The 15,818-nt window shown below is 43.0% G+C and overlaps 1 protein-coding gene across 1 annotated transcript in view; it reads left to right on the top strand.

The window, feature by feature from the left end:
* The window catches only part of LOC120048907 (probable E3 ubiquitin-protein ligase MID2), a 1,198,409-nt gene that overhangs the window by 832,733 nt on the left and 349,858 nt on the right, over positions 1-15,818 (top strand). The window lies entirely within an intron of this gene.

A 15,818-nucleotide genomic window follows, 5' to 3' on the forward strand; every position in this document is an offset into this window, starting at 1 on the left:
ATAACTCAACATACAGGCTCTCTCTCTCCTTCCTGTTGACCTCTCAATAACTCAACATACAGGCTCTCTCTCCTTCCTGGCTGACCTCTCAATAACTCAACATACAGGCTCTCTCTCTCCTTCCTGTTGACCTCTCAATAACTCAACATACAGGCTCTCTCTCTCCTTCCTGGCTGACCTCTCAATAACTCAACATACAGGCTCTCTCTCTCTCCTTCCTGGCTGACCTCTCAATAACTCAACATACAGGCTCTCTCTCTCCTTCCTGGCTGACCTCTCAATAACTCAACATACAGGCTCTCTCTCTCTCCTTCCTGGCTGACCTCTCAATAACTCAACATACAGGCTCTCTCTCTCTCCTTCCTGGCTGACCTCTCAATAACTCAACATACAGGCTCTCTCTCTCTCCTTCCTGGCTGACCTCTCAATAACTCAACATACAGGCTCTCTCTCTCTCCTTGCTGGTAGACCTCTCAATAACTCAACATACAGCCTCTCTCTCCTTCCTGTTGACTTCTCAATAATTCAACATACAGGCTCTCTCTCTCTCCTTGCTGGTAGACCTCTCAATAACTCAACATACAGGCTCTCTCTCTCTCCTTGCTGGTAGACCTCTCAATAACTCAACATACAGGCTCTCTCTCTCCTTGCTGGTAGACCTCTCAATAACTCAACATACAGGCTCTCCCTCTCTCCTTGCTGGCTGACCTCTCAATAACTCAACATACAGGCTCTCCCTCTCTCCTTGCTGGTAGACCTCTCAATAACTCAACATACAGGCTCTCCCTCTCTCCTTGCTGGTAGACCTCTCAATAACTCAACATACAGGCTCTCTCTCTCTCCTTGCAGGTAGACCTCTCAATAACTCAACATACAGGCTCTCTCTCTCTCCTTGCTGGTAGACCTCTCAATAACTCAACATACAGCCTCTCTCTCCTTGCTGGTAGACCTCTCAATAACTCAACATACAGGCTCTCTCTCTCTCCTTGCTGGCTGACCTCTCAATAACTCAACATACAGGCTCTCCCTCTCTCCTTGCTGGTAGACCTCTCAATAACTCAACATACAGGCTCTCCCTCTCTCCTTGCTGGTAGACCTCTCAATAACTCAACATACAGGCTCTCTCTCTCTCCTTGCTGGTAGACCTCTCAATAACTCAACATACAGGCTCTCTCTCTCTCCTTGCTGGTAGACCTCTCAATAACTCAACATACAGGCTCTCTCTCTCTCCTTCCTGGCTGACCTCTCAATAACTCAGCATACAGCCTCTCTCTCCTTGCTGGTAGACCTCTCAATAACTCAACATACAGGCTCTCTCTCTCTCCTTGCTGGTAGACCTCTCAATAACTCAACATACAGCCTCTCTCTCCTTGCTGGTAGACCTCTCAATAACTCAACATACAGGCTCTCTCTCTCTCCTTGCTGGTAGACCTCTCAATAACTCAACATACAGGCTCTCCCTCTCTCCTTGCCGGTAGACCTCTCAATAACTCAGCATACAGCCTCTCTCTCCTTGCTGGTAGACCTCTCAATAACTCAACATACAGCCTCTCTCTCCTTGCTGGTAGACCTCTCAATAACTCAACATACAGGCTCTCCCTCTCTCCTTGCTGGTAGACCTCTCTCACACACACACACACACACACACACACACACACACACACACACACACACACACACACACACACACACACACACACACACACACACACACACACACACACACACACACACACACACACACACACACACCATCTCTCTCCTTCCTGGTAGACCTCTCAATAACTCAACATACAGCCTCTCTCTCCTTGCTGGTAGACCTCTCAATAACTCAACATACAGGCTCTCTCTCTCTCCTTGCTGGTAGACCTCTCAATAACTCAACATACAGGCTCTCCCTCTCTCCTTGCTGGTAGACCTCTCTCACACACACACACACACACACACACACACACACACACACACACACACACACACACACACACACACACACACACACACACACACACACACACACACACACACACACACACACACACACACACACACACACACACACACACACACACACACCATCTCTCTCCTTCCTGGTAGACCTCTCAATAACTCAACATACAGGCTCTCTCTCTCTCCTTGCTGGTAGACCTCTCAATAACTCAACATACAGGCTCTCTCTCTCTCCTTGCTGGTAGACCTCTCAATAACTCAACATACAGGCTCTCTCTCTCTCCTTGCTGGTAGACCTCTCAATAACTCAACATACAGGCTCTCCCTCTCTCCTTGCTGGTAGACCTCTCAATAACTCAACATACAGCCTCTCTCTCCTTGCTGGTAGACCTCTCAATAACTCAACATACAGGCTCTCTCTCTTCTTCCATGAGCACACAATTATGTCGAGTGACAAGTTCATTTTTCTCCTGCTGAATAGATTGAGTCATTGATTTTAATCTTGGAGCCGTATGGAGGTTTTGATTAATGAAATGAAAGGACCTTTTCCCAAAGCACTACAGAGAATACGTTGCCTGTTTACTCACCTTCTACCACTGTGATATTCTTCTGACACTTACAGTACAATGTACAACCGAGCTCAGTAACGGACAATGGGAAATCTTTGGGGTCCATTGCTGAAAACAGGTAACCTTGACCTTGGGGTTATTGATGATATTAATGGTATTGATGGTTCATAATAATACTGGACTCCCAGGTTAAAATGTATTTGACATTGTGACCAGTGATGTCTTACCAAACGCAGAGCTAATACCTATAATAGTATGTCCCCAAGGACAATGGCTGCTGATGCAGGGACACAGAGACCTCTCCTCTATGGCTGTAGAGACCAGGCTGCAGCCCTACAATTTATCAGTCTGGTTAAATTAGGGAGATTGCCAAATGTGGTCCCTTGTGCGAATGTGAAGAAATGTGGCTTTTAATGTGATTGCCAGAGGCAGCTGTGCCATAACTCAAGGTTAAGGTTGGTTGCAGAAAGGGAATACATTTTTTTTTTTATACGAGGGCATTTACAATGTGATGATGCCAAACATGCTTTAATGAGAAGTGGGAGAAGTGCTTTGTGGTCCACCTGTAAACATGAAACAGTGGAGATGTCCTTTTTCATCAGAACTTCTGTCCTGGGGGGAGAACAAGGATGTCTTTTGTTGTTCCATCCACTTACGCTTTGACATCTAATGCACACAATAAAACAGAACATTAAAATAATGATTTTGATGACAGATCCAATCACCTTTATTCATGATATCATGACATATTTTATGGGTTAATAAGTACAGGACTCAACTGTATTAACTTCTGAGAGGTCCTATTTAAGTAGAGTATTAAACAGAATTGAGATTTGTAATAGCCCAGTGTGTGTGTGTGTGTGTGTGTGTGTGTGTGTGTGTGTGTGTGTGTGTGTGTGTGTGTGTGTGTGTGTGTGTGTGTGTGTGTGTGTGTGTGTGTGTGTGTGTGTGTGTGTGTGTAATCATCAAGCTACAGAAAGGGGTATCCAATGTGTTCCTTATCCCAGAGGTACCCTTCCTCCCAGACACAGACGTGCCCATAAAGCGTGACGGATCAATTTCAGATAGCATCCTGTGTCTCCCTCTCTCACAGACAATAGTCTTGCATGACCTGGTCTGTTGTTAATTTCAAAAGATAAATAGATTAGCTGTTAACATTTAAAAAATGTTATGAATGATGATGTTTGTGTTATTGCTACATAGCCTTTATAAGAAGGCTATATAGCAATAACTAATCACAGCATTCTCTGTATAACTAGACTGTGTCTATCCCAAATTACACTCTATTCCCTACAGTATATAGTGACCAGAGTAGTGCACTATATATGGAATAGCTTGCCTGTCACTTTCTGACCTTAGTTCCTTTTTTATGTCTTTATTTTGGTTTGGTCAGGGCGTGAGTTGGGGTGGGCATTCTATGTTTTCTTTCCTATGTTTTCTTTTCTATGTGTTTGGCCTGGTAAACTATCGTTGTCTCTGATTGAGAACCATACTTAGGTAGCCTTTTTTCCACCTGGTGTTTGTGGGTAGTTGTTTTCTGTTTTGTGTCTACACCAGACAGGACTGTTTCGCTTTCGTTCACTCTCTTTGTTGTTTTTTGTTGTTTCAGTGTTCAGTTTATTTATTATATTAAAATGAACACTTACCACGTTGCGTTTTGGTCCGATCTTTCCTGTTCCACAGATGAAGAAGATCGTTACATTGCCATTTGGGACTGCCTTATTAAGGGAAGAAGCTGAGGATCAACAAGAGATGAATAGGAGGAGGAAGACTGAATGGTAAATGTCTGGGTACATAGAATGTATGCTGAGTTATATGTTTTATTCTATAAAGGTGGTAAATGTCTGGGTACATAGAATTTATGATGAATTACATGTTCTATTCTATAAAGGTGGTAAATGTCTGGGTACATAGAATGTATGATGAATTACATGTTCTATTCTATAAAGGTGGTAAATGTCTGGGTACATAGAATGTATGATGAATTACATGTTCTATTCTATGAGGTGGTAAATGTCTGGGTACATAGAATGTATGATGAGTTATATGTTTTATTCTATAAATTGGTAAATGTCGGTATACTTAAAATAATCTATGATTAATTCTATGTTCTATTCTATAGGGGGGTAAATATCTGGGTACATATAATGCATGATTAATTATATTCTATATTCTATAGGGGGGTAAATATCTGGGTACATATAATGCATGATTAATTATATTTTATATTCTATAGGGGGGTAAATATCTGGGTACATATAATGCATGATTAATTATATTTTCTATTCTATAGGGTGGTAGGCTTGAGCTCTTTCCATGACGTAGGCTGACCAGGTGAATCCAGGTGAAAGCTATGCTTCATTGATGTTAAATCCACTGTTAAATCCACTTCAATCAGTGTAGATGAAGGGGAGGAGACAGGTTAAAGAAGGATTCTTAAGCATTGAGACAATTGAGACATGGATTGTGTATCAGGAATGAAAGGGAAGACCCAGAGGGAGACCCCATCAAATAAACAATGGTTTAATATTCCAACAGGGGCAGGCAATAGACAGGTCAAGACAGGCAATAGACAGGTCAAGACAGGCAATAGACAGGTCAAGACAGGCAATAGACAGGTCAAGACAGGCAATAGACAGGTCAAGACAGGCAATAGACAGGTCAAGACAGGCAATAGACAGGTCAAGACAGGCAATAGACAGGTCAAGACAGGCAATAGACAGGTCAAGACAGGCAATAGACAGGTCAAGACAGGCAGGGGTCAGTAAACCAGAGGTGGGGCAACGGTACAGGTCGGCAGGCAGGCTCAGGGACAGGGACAGGCAGAGGTCGGTAATCCAGAGGGGGGCAAAGGTACAGGTTGGCAGGCAGGCTCAGGGTCAGGGGCAGGCAGAGTGGTCATTCAGGTGGGCTCAGAGTCAGGACAGGCAAGGGTCAAAACTGGGAGGGCAAGAAAAGAGAGACTGGAAAAAGCAGGAGGTGAGTGTCACACCCTGGCCTTAGTTATCTTTGTTTTCATTTATTATTTTAGTTAGGTCAGGGTGTGACATGGTGAATGTATGTGTTTTTGTAGTGTCTAGGGTGGTTGTAAGGTTAGGGGGTTTATTAGAGTAGTTGGGTTTATGTTTAGTATAGAAGTCTAGCTGTGTCTATGGTTGCCTGAAGGGTTCTCAATCAGAGACAGATGTCATTAATTGTCTCTGATTGGGAGCCATATTTAAGGCAGCCATAGGCACTAGGTTTTTGTGGGTAATTGTCTGTGTCTATGTGTAGTGGTTGTGTCAGCACTATCTGGATTTATAGCTTCACGTCGTCTGTTTGTTGTTTTGTTTCATTTTTCTTCTTAAAATAAAGAGAAGATGTATTTTTCACGCGCTGCGCCTTGGTCCAATCTCTCTCCCTTCGACGATCGTGACAGAATTACCCACCAATCCAGGATCAAGCAGCGTGATAAGCGGCAACAGGAGCAGCGCAAGGAGGAATGGCAATGGGAGCGTAATCTGGACTACACAACGTGGGAGGAGATCGACAGGTGGGCGATCGACCCAGGGCGAGTGCCGGAGCCCGCATGGGATTTTCTGGCGCAGTGCGAGGAGGGATACCGGCGAATGGAGGCAGCAGGACGACGCGGTAGGAAGCCTGTGAGTCAGCCCAAAAAATTTCTTGGGGGGGGGGCTTAGAGGTAGTGGGCCGAGGGCAGGTAGGAGACCTGCGCCCACTTCACAGGCTAACCGTGGGCGAACACCGTGTTACGCAGTAGAGCGCACGGTGTCTCCTGTACGTGTGCATAGCCCGGTGCGGGTTATTCCACCTCCCCGCACTGGTAGGGCTAGATTGGGCATTGAGCCAGGTGCCATGATGCCGGCTCAACGCGTCTGGTCTCCAGTGCGTCTCCTCGGGCCGGCATACATGGCACCAGCCTTACGCATGGTGTCCCCGGTTCGCCTACATAGCCCGGTGCGGGTTATTCCACCTCCCCGCACTGGTCGGGCGACGGGGAGCATTCAACCAGGTAAGGTTGGGCAGGCTCGGTGTTCAAGGGAACCAGTACGCCTGCACGGTCCGGTATTTCCGGCGCCACCTCCCCGCCCCAGTCCAGTTCCACCAGTGCCTACACCACGTAACAGGCTTCCAGTGTGTCTCCAGAGCCCTGTTCCTCCTCCACGCACTCGTCCTATGGTGCGTGTCTCCAGCCCGGTACCACCAATTCCGGCACCACGCACTAAGCCTCCTGTGCGTCTCCAGAGTCCTGTGCATCCTGTTGCTGCTCCCCGCACTAGCCCTGAGATGCGTGTCTCCAGCCCGGTACCACCAGTTCCGGCACCACGCACTAGGCCTAATGTGCGTCCCCAGGGTCCAGTATGCCCTGTTCCTTCTCCCCGCACTAGCCTGAAGGTGCGTGTCCTTAGCCCGGTGCCTCCAGTTCCGGCACCACGCACCAGGCCTACAGTGCGCCTCATCCGGCCAGAGCCATCCGTCTGCCCAGTGCCATCTGAGCCATCCGTCTCCCCAGCGCCATCTGAGCCATCCGTCTCCCCAGCGCCATCTGAGCCATCCGTCTCCCCAGCGCCATCTGAGCCATCCGTCTCCCCAGCGCCGTCTGAGCCATCCGTCTGCCCCGAGCCATTAGAGCCGCCCGTCTGTCCCGAGCCGTCAGAGCCGTTAGTCAGTCAGGAGCCGCTAGAGCCATTCGTCAGTCAGGATCTGCCAGAGCCGCCAACCAGACAGGATCTGCCAGAGCCGCCAACCAGACAGGATCTGCCAGAGCCGCCAACCAGACAGGATCTGCCAGAGTTCGCACCTTAAGGGGGGGGTTATGTCACACCCTGGCCTTAGTTATCTTTGTTTTCATTTATTATTTTAGTTAGGTCAGGGTGTGACATGGTGAATGTATGTGTTTTTGTAGTGTCTAGGGTGGTTGTAAGGTTAGGGGGTTTATTAGAGTAGTTGGTTTATGTTTAGTATAGAAGTCTAGCTGTGTCTATGGTTGCCTGAAGGGTTCTCAATCAGAGACAGATGTCATTAATTGTCTCTGATTGGGAGCCATATTTAAGGCAGCCATAGGCACTAGGTTTTTGTGGGTAATTGTCTGTGTCTATGTGTAGTGGTTGTGTCAGCACTATCTGGATTTATAGCTTCACGGTCGTCTGTTTGTTGTTTTGTTTCATTTTTCTTCTTAAAATAAAGAGAAGATGTATTTTTCACGCGCTGCGCCTTGGTCCAATCTCTCTCCCTTCAACGATCGTGACAGTGAGACACAAAACGCTGGTTGACTCAAACAAACAAGACAAACTGGCAAGAGACCAACAGAGAACACAGGTATAAATACACAGGGGATAATGGGGAAGATGGGTGACACCTGGAGGGGGGTGGAGACAATCACAGAGACAGGTGAAACAGATCAGGGTGTGACAATGTGTATGTGTGCCATTCAGAGGGTGAATTGCCAAGACAAATTATTTAAGTGCCTTTGAACGGGGGCATGGTAGTAGGTGCCAGGCAAGCCGGTTTGTGTCAAGAACTGGAACGCTGTTGGATTTTTCACGCTCAACAGTTTCCCGTGTGTATCAAGAATGGTCCACCAGCCAAAAGACATCCAGAAAAAAGGGGGACAGGAGCAGGGGTTTATTAGGAAGGTGTTCTTAATGTTTTGTACACTCACTAAAACATAATAGGTTAAACACACTTTGGCCAAGAAAGGACTGCCTTTTCAAAGTGCCCTTTGATATTTTAGGTATAAACTGTGCACCAATATTGGTTTTTAAAAGCCTGTTATAAATATATTAATATAGAGAACATGGAGAACTCAATAAATAAGAAAAAATCTGAATAGCCGCACGGCAAGCGGTACCAGAGCGGCAAGTCTAGGACCAAAAGGCTCCTACCCACAACAGCTTCTACCCCCAAGCCATAAGACTGCTGAACAGTTAATCAAATGTCCACCCGGACTATTTACATTTACACGCCCCTCCCTTTGTTTTTACACTACTGCTACTCGCTGATTATTATCTAAGCATAGTCACTTTACCCCTACCTACATGAACAAAATAACTTGACTAACCTGTACCCCCGCACATTGACTCGGTACCCCCTGTATATAGCCTTGTTATTTTCATTGTGTTACTTTTTATTTACTATTTTTACGTTATTTAGTAAATATTTTCTTAACTCTTTCTTGAACTGAATTGTTGGTTAAGGGCTTGTAAGTAAGCATTTCACTGTAAGGTCTACCTACACCTGTTGTATTTGGAGCATGTGACAAATAAAATGTAATTTGACATCCCTCCATCAACCCTGTGTCACTTCTACGAAGATTTTAACCCACTTAATCCAAACATTTCTACAAGTTTTCACCATAGTAAAGCCCTAGTTATTTTGTTACTTTGACAAAGTCATTTCTAAAGATGATTATTTATTTCATTTGATTAGTGATTAAGGTACGTCTGTCCCTCCTTTTAACCTGTTATGGCTGCAGCCCGACACCGGTACACCTATGACAACATCCAGCTCAAGTGCAGGGCGCGAAATTCAAAAGATATTTTTTTTAAATATTTAACTTTCACACATTAACAAGTCCAAGACACCAGATGAAAGATACACTTCTTGTGAATCAAGCCAACATGTCCGATTTTTAAAATGTTTTACAGGGAAGACAAAATATGTAAATCTATTAGCTAACCACGTTAGCAAAAGACACCACTTTTCTAACTCCATCAGTTTCTTACTCCATCAGGTGCTATCACAAATTCGACCAAATAAAGATATAAATAGCCACTAACCAAGAAACAAATTCATCAGATGACAGTCTGATAACATATTTATTGTATAGCATATGTTTTGTTCGAAAAATTTGCATATTTCATGTATAAACCATAGTTTACATTTCAGCTACAATCAGAAATTGCACCGAAAGCAGCCATAATATTTAGACACCAACGTCAAATAGCTAATTACTCATCATAAAACATTTCTGAAAAATACATAGTGTGCAGCAATTGAAAGACAGGCATCTTGTGATTCCAAACAATATTTCCGATTTATTAAATGTTTTACAGCGAAAACAAAATGTATCGCTATATTAGCGTAGCCACAATAGACAGAAACACTTGGGCGCCCACGGCCAGTTCACATGCACGACAGATATATGAAATAACATCATAAAATGGGTCTTACTTTTGCTGATCTTTCATCAGAATGTTGAACAAGGTGTCCTCTGTCCAGATGAGTCGTTGTTTGGATTCAGAATGGCAAATTTCCCTCTTCACTTAGCATTGGCACTAGCCGAGTGGCACAAATTTCTCCAACGTAAACACAGTCAGAGGACGGAACACGGCAAAACTCCCGAAAAAATTTCAATAATCTGATTAAACTATATTGAAAAAACATACATTACGATGATATGGTCACATGTATCAAAAAAAATTTGAGCCGGGGATGTTAGTCGTCCATAACGAGAGCAAAACAGATGGCATATCCATGTCCTCTTTCGCGCGCTCCAGAAACAGGAAGTGGACGGTCACGTCAAAGAAATAGGTTTTTTTCCACCACAGACCAAGATGAGCACAAAATTTCTTCTCTCACATCCTCTTGACACCAATAGGAAGGCGTATGGAGTGTAAGTAGACTCCTAAGTGTCAAGACCATGTATAGGCATCAAGTTGAAAAGAGCATCGATTTCTGACATTTCACTTCCTGGTCAGGAAAAGTGCTGCAGAAGGACTTCTGTTTCACTCAGAGAAATAATTCCAACTGTTTTAGAAACTAGAGAGTGTTTTCTATCCAAAAAGAATAATAATATCCATATTGTACGAGAAAGATTTGAGTAGGAGGCCGTTTGAAATGGGCACGATTTCACTGGCTACTCAACACTTTGCCTTGCAGCCATAAGAAGTTTTTAAGGTCAACCCTGTTACATAAATTGAACTCTGATATGGTGAAACGTTCCTTTGTAGATATATTTTTTTAAGAAACATTGAATATCTAATAGTCAAATCATAGAGTATATCAAGGCACAAGGTGGGACCCAGATGCAGACACAGGAGGCAGATGGTTGGAGTCTTACAATGTTTATTAATCCAAGAGAATGGCCGTGGACAAGCAAAAAGGTCAAAACCAGATCAGAGTCCAGGTGGTACAGAGTGGGAGACGGGCTCGTGGTCAAGGCAGGCAGAATGGTCAGGCAGGCGGGTACAGAGTCCAGAAACAGGCAAGGGGCAAAACCGGGAGGACTAGAAAAAGGAGAATGCAAAAAGCAGACCGGGAAAACCGCTGGTTGACTTGGAAACATACAAGACGAACTGGCACAGAGAGACAGGAAACACAAGGATAAATACACTGGCACAGAGAGACAGGAAACACAAGGATAAATACACTGGTACAGAGAGACAGGAAACACAAGGATAAATACACTGGTACAGAGAGACAGGAAACACAGGGATAAATACACTGGTACAGAGAGACAGGAAACACAAGGATAAATACACCGGGGAAAACAAGCAACACCTGGAGGGGGTGGAGACAATAACGAGGACAGGTGAAACAGATCAGGGTGTGACAGAGTAAAAGCTGGTTCTACTCTTTTTGGCCATTTTCTGGTATTTTGTGGTGGAAAACTGAGCGGGTTGAGCATAACAAGTCAACCCTGTTACCCAGAGATAGATAGACTAGAAATGTTTTAATCATTTCCTATTTTTTTGTGAAGCTTGCATTCAATTACCACTCCCTGTTGCACACAACAAGCTTCCGTTCCCCCTGTCACAAGGGGATTCATGGCTTATTAAAGAAGATTTCTTCAGCCCTGTTATGGTCAACCTCTGTTACTTTATTTGGCGCTTACTATGTGCCCTTTTATGACAGAATGTTAAAATTTGGTGAAATGTAAAAGTTACAATTCTCAAAAAGCCCCGAATTGGTGGAACGACCATAATATTATGAATATATAATTCCTTAACACTGGGCAACATGGGCCTGGGAGGCTTACAGGGATGTGCACAGTACGGCACCAATGATTTTTCAACTCAATGCTTCTTGTATTCTCCAAAATGTGTATATATACGTAATTTAAGCTTTAAAACTATAGTCTTCTCCCTGCCTCGTGGCATAATGTTTAGTATTGCAGGATATTCGTTTTAAAACTGCAGCAACAACAAATCTCTCTGCCCCATGACAAAATGTGTAAAATTACAGGATATTTGCTTGAAAATTATTTTAAAAATTCTTCGATGCCAAGAGGCGGGCCTTTTAAAATATATTTTTCCCTGGGCCAGAGACTTGGTTCGTCCAGCCATGCACTGCTGAAGTCACAGTAAAACTCATTGTGTGCTGTATTGTTTTGAATCTCACTCATGGTGTGTTCTGATTATGAGGGGTTTCTGATGAATGTTCTATCACAAAAGGGGTCCAGGGACCCAAAAAGTGTGAGAACCCCTGGCCTAAGAGCACGATTTGAATAAACACAATTAGCTTACTCAATGTCAGTGTTATGGGAAACCAACTGTCTTCTATTCTTTCAGAGCAAGAGAAAATTATTTTTAAGCTCAGTCATTTTCTTTATGTATTTATTCTGTTAGATAACTTCTTGGGTAATGATAACTAGTGCACTCAGAAAGGATACAACACATTCATTATGTCATGTCATACTGTATTTAGGAAATGCTGGATTTTCAAACTCACAGCACAGCATTTATTTCACTTATATCATCCAAGTGGTCGACTGAAGAGTATTAAATTAAATAAATCCTTGACTCACGTTTGCTATAATCTTACATCTCTATTGCGATAAACGATTCAAACACTATCTGTCTCCACAATAGGACAAGACGGAATCCTTTGGAATACTTGAAGGCACCATATATCCAACCGTATTCTAGTCGTGCGTATTCCATTCGTTCTATCCCGTCCGCGTGTCACGTGATCTTTTGGTGACTGCGTTTGGAAAGAGAGCTGCAGGCATTAGAAACGGAATCACGTTTCAATGAACAATGTGAACCGCGGTGCAGATGAAATACCGCTACTGCAGAAAAAAGAAAGGGACAGAGCCTCACTTTAGACGTCTGCATGGATGCAAAACAATATTGATTATACCAAAAAGATTTAACAGAAAAAACAAGTGGATAATAAGGAACAAGATACTTTCTTTCTGCATCTTATCTTTTTTTGCCGCCCTTGCAACGCCCACTTATCAAAAGTAACCTACATGAACAGTGAAATAAAAAGGAAAATACTTCATGCCCCCCCCCCCTCCAAAGGAAAATAAATACAATTACATAATAATTGCCTAGTCGGTCCAATGATCATTTTAACATGTCAACCACTGTAGACACTGGGGTGTGCAAACAGTCGACTACACCAAAAAGTACATAGAAATATGATAACCTAACATTAGACATATTAATGGCCTATTCTCTATTTCCATACCAATGCGCGGGACATTAAAACTCTCCAGATGACAACACCTCTCTCCAATCGGAGCCGTAGCCTAACAAGTTTGAGCAACATGCCGACCAATGGCAACGTCATGTGGGCGTGTGTTCAAAGGTGAGGTGCTTTTTTGAGTTTAGTAAATGACTGCAGCAAGAAATACAGTGGTGGTCTGACGTGAGAGCGCTGAGCTATAGGAGGCAATGGAAGAAGGGGCTAATCGCATCCCGATTCCACTCAATTTGACATTATTACGAGGAATCTAAATGCAAGAAGACGAAACCAAGTTGTGAGTCCCGAACTTGACCGGACAATGGAAGTAGCTCTCTGCAGCAGTTACATCTCACCCCTGGGAGTCAACTACCGAGACACGGCGAGTACCTGCAGAAAAACATCAGTCAGCACGGCCGGGGTAACTACAACTACGTGTGGCTTGAAAGCAACACCTCTGTTTTTGGGATGCATATAAGAGAAAGCGTTAAGAAAAAAACACTGACTACGTATGTATATATTTCGTGTAACAACTGTGCAATTCCGCTACTGATCTAGACGTAAGGGGTATACAACCACGTAGTTAAACATCTTCTAAAATTGAGACATTCATTAAGACCCAGAGCACATGCATTGCCACATTTATCACTGAAGGAGGCATGTTGAAATTGACAAATTCCCCTTGTAACAAAATCCAAATGGATCGCATAGAATAAACGTCGGAAATATCTGTGATATCGTAGCCTAACGTGCTGTACCCTCAAAGCAACAATAACCTGGGCTGAGTGAAATTCCGCAAACCGCGTTTGCCGCTGTCCGTTGTCCTGAAAAAGTACTCATTATTTGGGTTATCCGAATCAATAACGGAAGAGGGTTTCATGGCCTGGGCGGTTATGAACATCTTCTGGTTTTCTTGTGACTCTGGAATCTGAAAAAAAAACAACAGAAGAATTGCTCACCTTGGAGGTCCGAAATCATTAAAGAAATTGGAATTCTACTATTGGTGCTCCTGGAGCTGTAGGTAGCCCGAATGAGACCGGCAAAAATGTACCGAATAAACGCTCTCGGGATCTATTTGTGGGAAACGATAGTATTTTTCAGGTAAGGAACATTATTTATTGACGTTAATGTGTTAAATACCATTTTATTGTTCTCGTGTGGGCTGCAGTCAGAATATGTCCTAACATAGCTTAACATGTATTGACAAAAGTCTGAATGGAAATAAATCAACGCAGCCAATTGATTAGGTTTAATCACACGATTATCAAAGTTCCGTTGGCTTTATTTTATATTTATGTAGGCCTAATCATTCCTCTATTGTGAGTGAATTTCATTAAGTCACACACTACATTGAATTAAGATGTGTGTGAGAGAGACAGCGAGAGCTAATAGCGAACACTAGTGGTCATCAAACGCTAAACGACGTATTCTCTGATGAGGCATATGTTATCAACAGGCAAGTTAGAGTAAAGGAACTGAGTACACGATCTCACACACATATCAGGGAAGTTGTGTTGTTGTTGGTGTGTAGGCCTATCCATCACCTACTCACTGAGAAGAGAAATGTCTTGTGTCTGTCTTCATTTCTCTCATGGGGCCAGCGCACTATATGTAAAAGTCTTAGACTAGTAGTTTTCTCTATTCAACTATTGTGAATGAAATGGAAAAAATCATGTTATTTAAAGACTTGTATATTTCACAGAATATATATTGTAAATATGCTGGATGATGACTGTTTTGTTTCCTCCCAGTAACCACACAGTATACCCATCCTGACCAGTTGGAATATTCTAGTCTTGACATGAATGTCTTTGTATGAATTTATCGACTACTATCAAGCTCGTGATCCTCTTACATAAAGTGTATTATTCTCTGTAAATGTGAGCAAGGATATCTCCAATGTTCACATTGGAGGGGAAGCAGGTATTTTGTTCAGAGAACAGCTTCTCTCCCATTGGCCCAAACATGGCTATTTGTCTTTGTTATGCATTGCATGCCTAATCAACATTACATCCTACACCCTAGAATCAAATGAATCATCAGAGTTCTTTTTTAGACTACTTTACATTCTATATTGTATTCTATAGTCCATTGGAATCCAGGTACATTCCTTGCAGACAGACAGTGTTTATTTAGCATTCTGGCCAGCGTGTTTAGCTAATGAAGTAGAATCAGGATATTGCAGCCTCAGCTCCCACTGCTGAACTCTGCAGTTCTGCTTAATTGATATCTCTTTCCCAGTCTCAACCTAGACCCCCAGACCTCATTTCAAATGCAGACCTATTACCAAGAATTGATTACTTTGTCAATGTCAAAACAGCCTGATGAATGCACATTATATACATGACTGTATATACAAACATCTATTTTCGTATTCCTATTTTCACATTCCTTTCTGTTAGTGTTCGTTTTTGGCCCATGTGGAAGGTTGCATGCTTGTTTAATGAATGACCATCAGATAAAGTATGCATTTGACACTGCAAGTGAAAACATTTCATTATCTAATTATAGCCTATGTCAGTCTATGTTAATTTGCAAAACATCTGGGAATACTAGTGTTCGTTAAATCAAAATGAATGACAGGGTATTCCCTACCAGTTTGTCACCAACCATGAAAACAGTGAGAGGAAATTGAGCATTTCAAGCATTCAAAACACATTCTATAACACAGTATATTATACACTATGCACTGTTTATTAAACAGGATATATACTGTATAGCCCATATTAAACAGGATATTCACTGCACAATCCATATTAAACAGGATATACACTGTAGAGCCCATATTAAACAGGGTATACATTGCTTTCTGCAACGTAGCACACCAATGTGTGGAAAGTGAACATGTGGCCCAAATCCACTAACAAGAATCCCAGACCATCACTGGAGAAT

The sequence above is a fragment of the Salvelinus namaycush genome, chromosome 5 (assembly GCF_016432855.1).
Source record: "Salvelinus namaycush isolate Seneca chromosome 5, SaNama_1.0, whole genome shotgun sequence".
Taxonomy (NCBI): domain Eukaryota; kingdom Metazoa; phylum Chordata; class Actinopteri; order Salmoniformes; family Salmonidae; genus Salvelinus; species Salvelinus namaycush.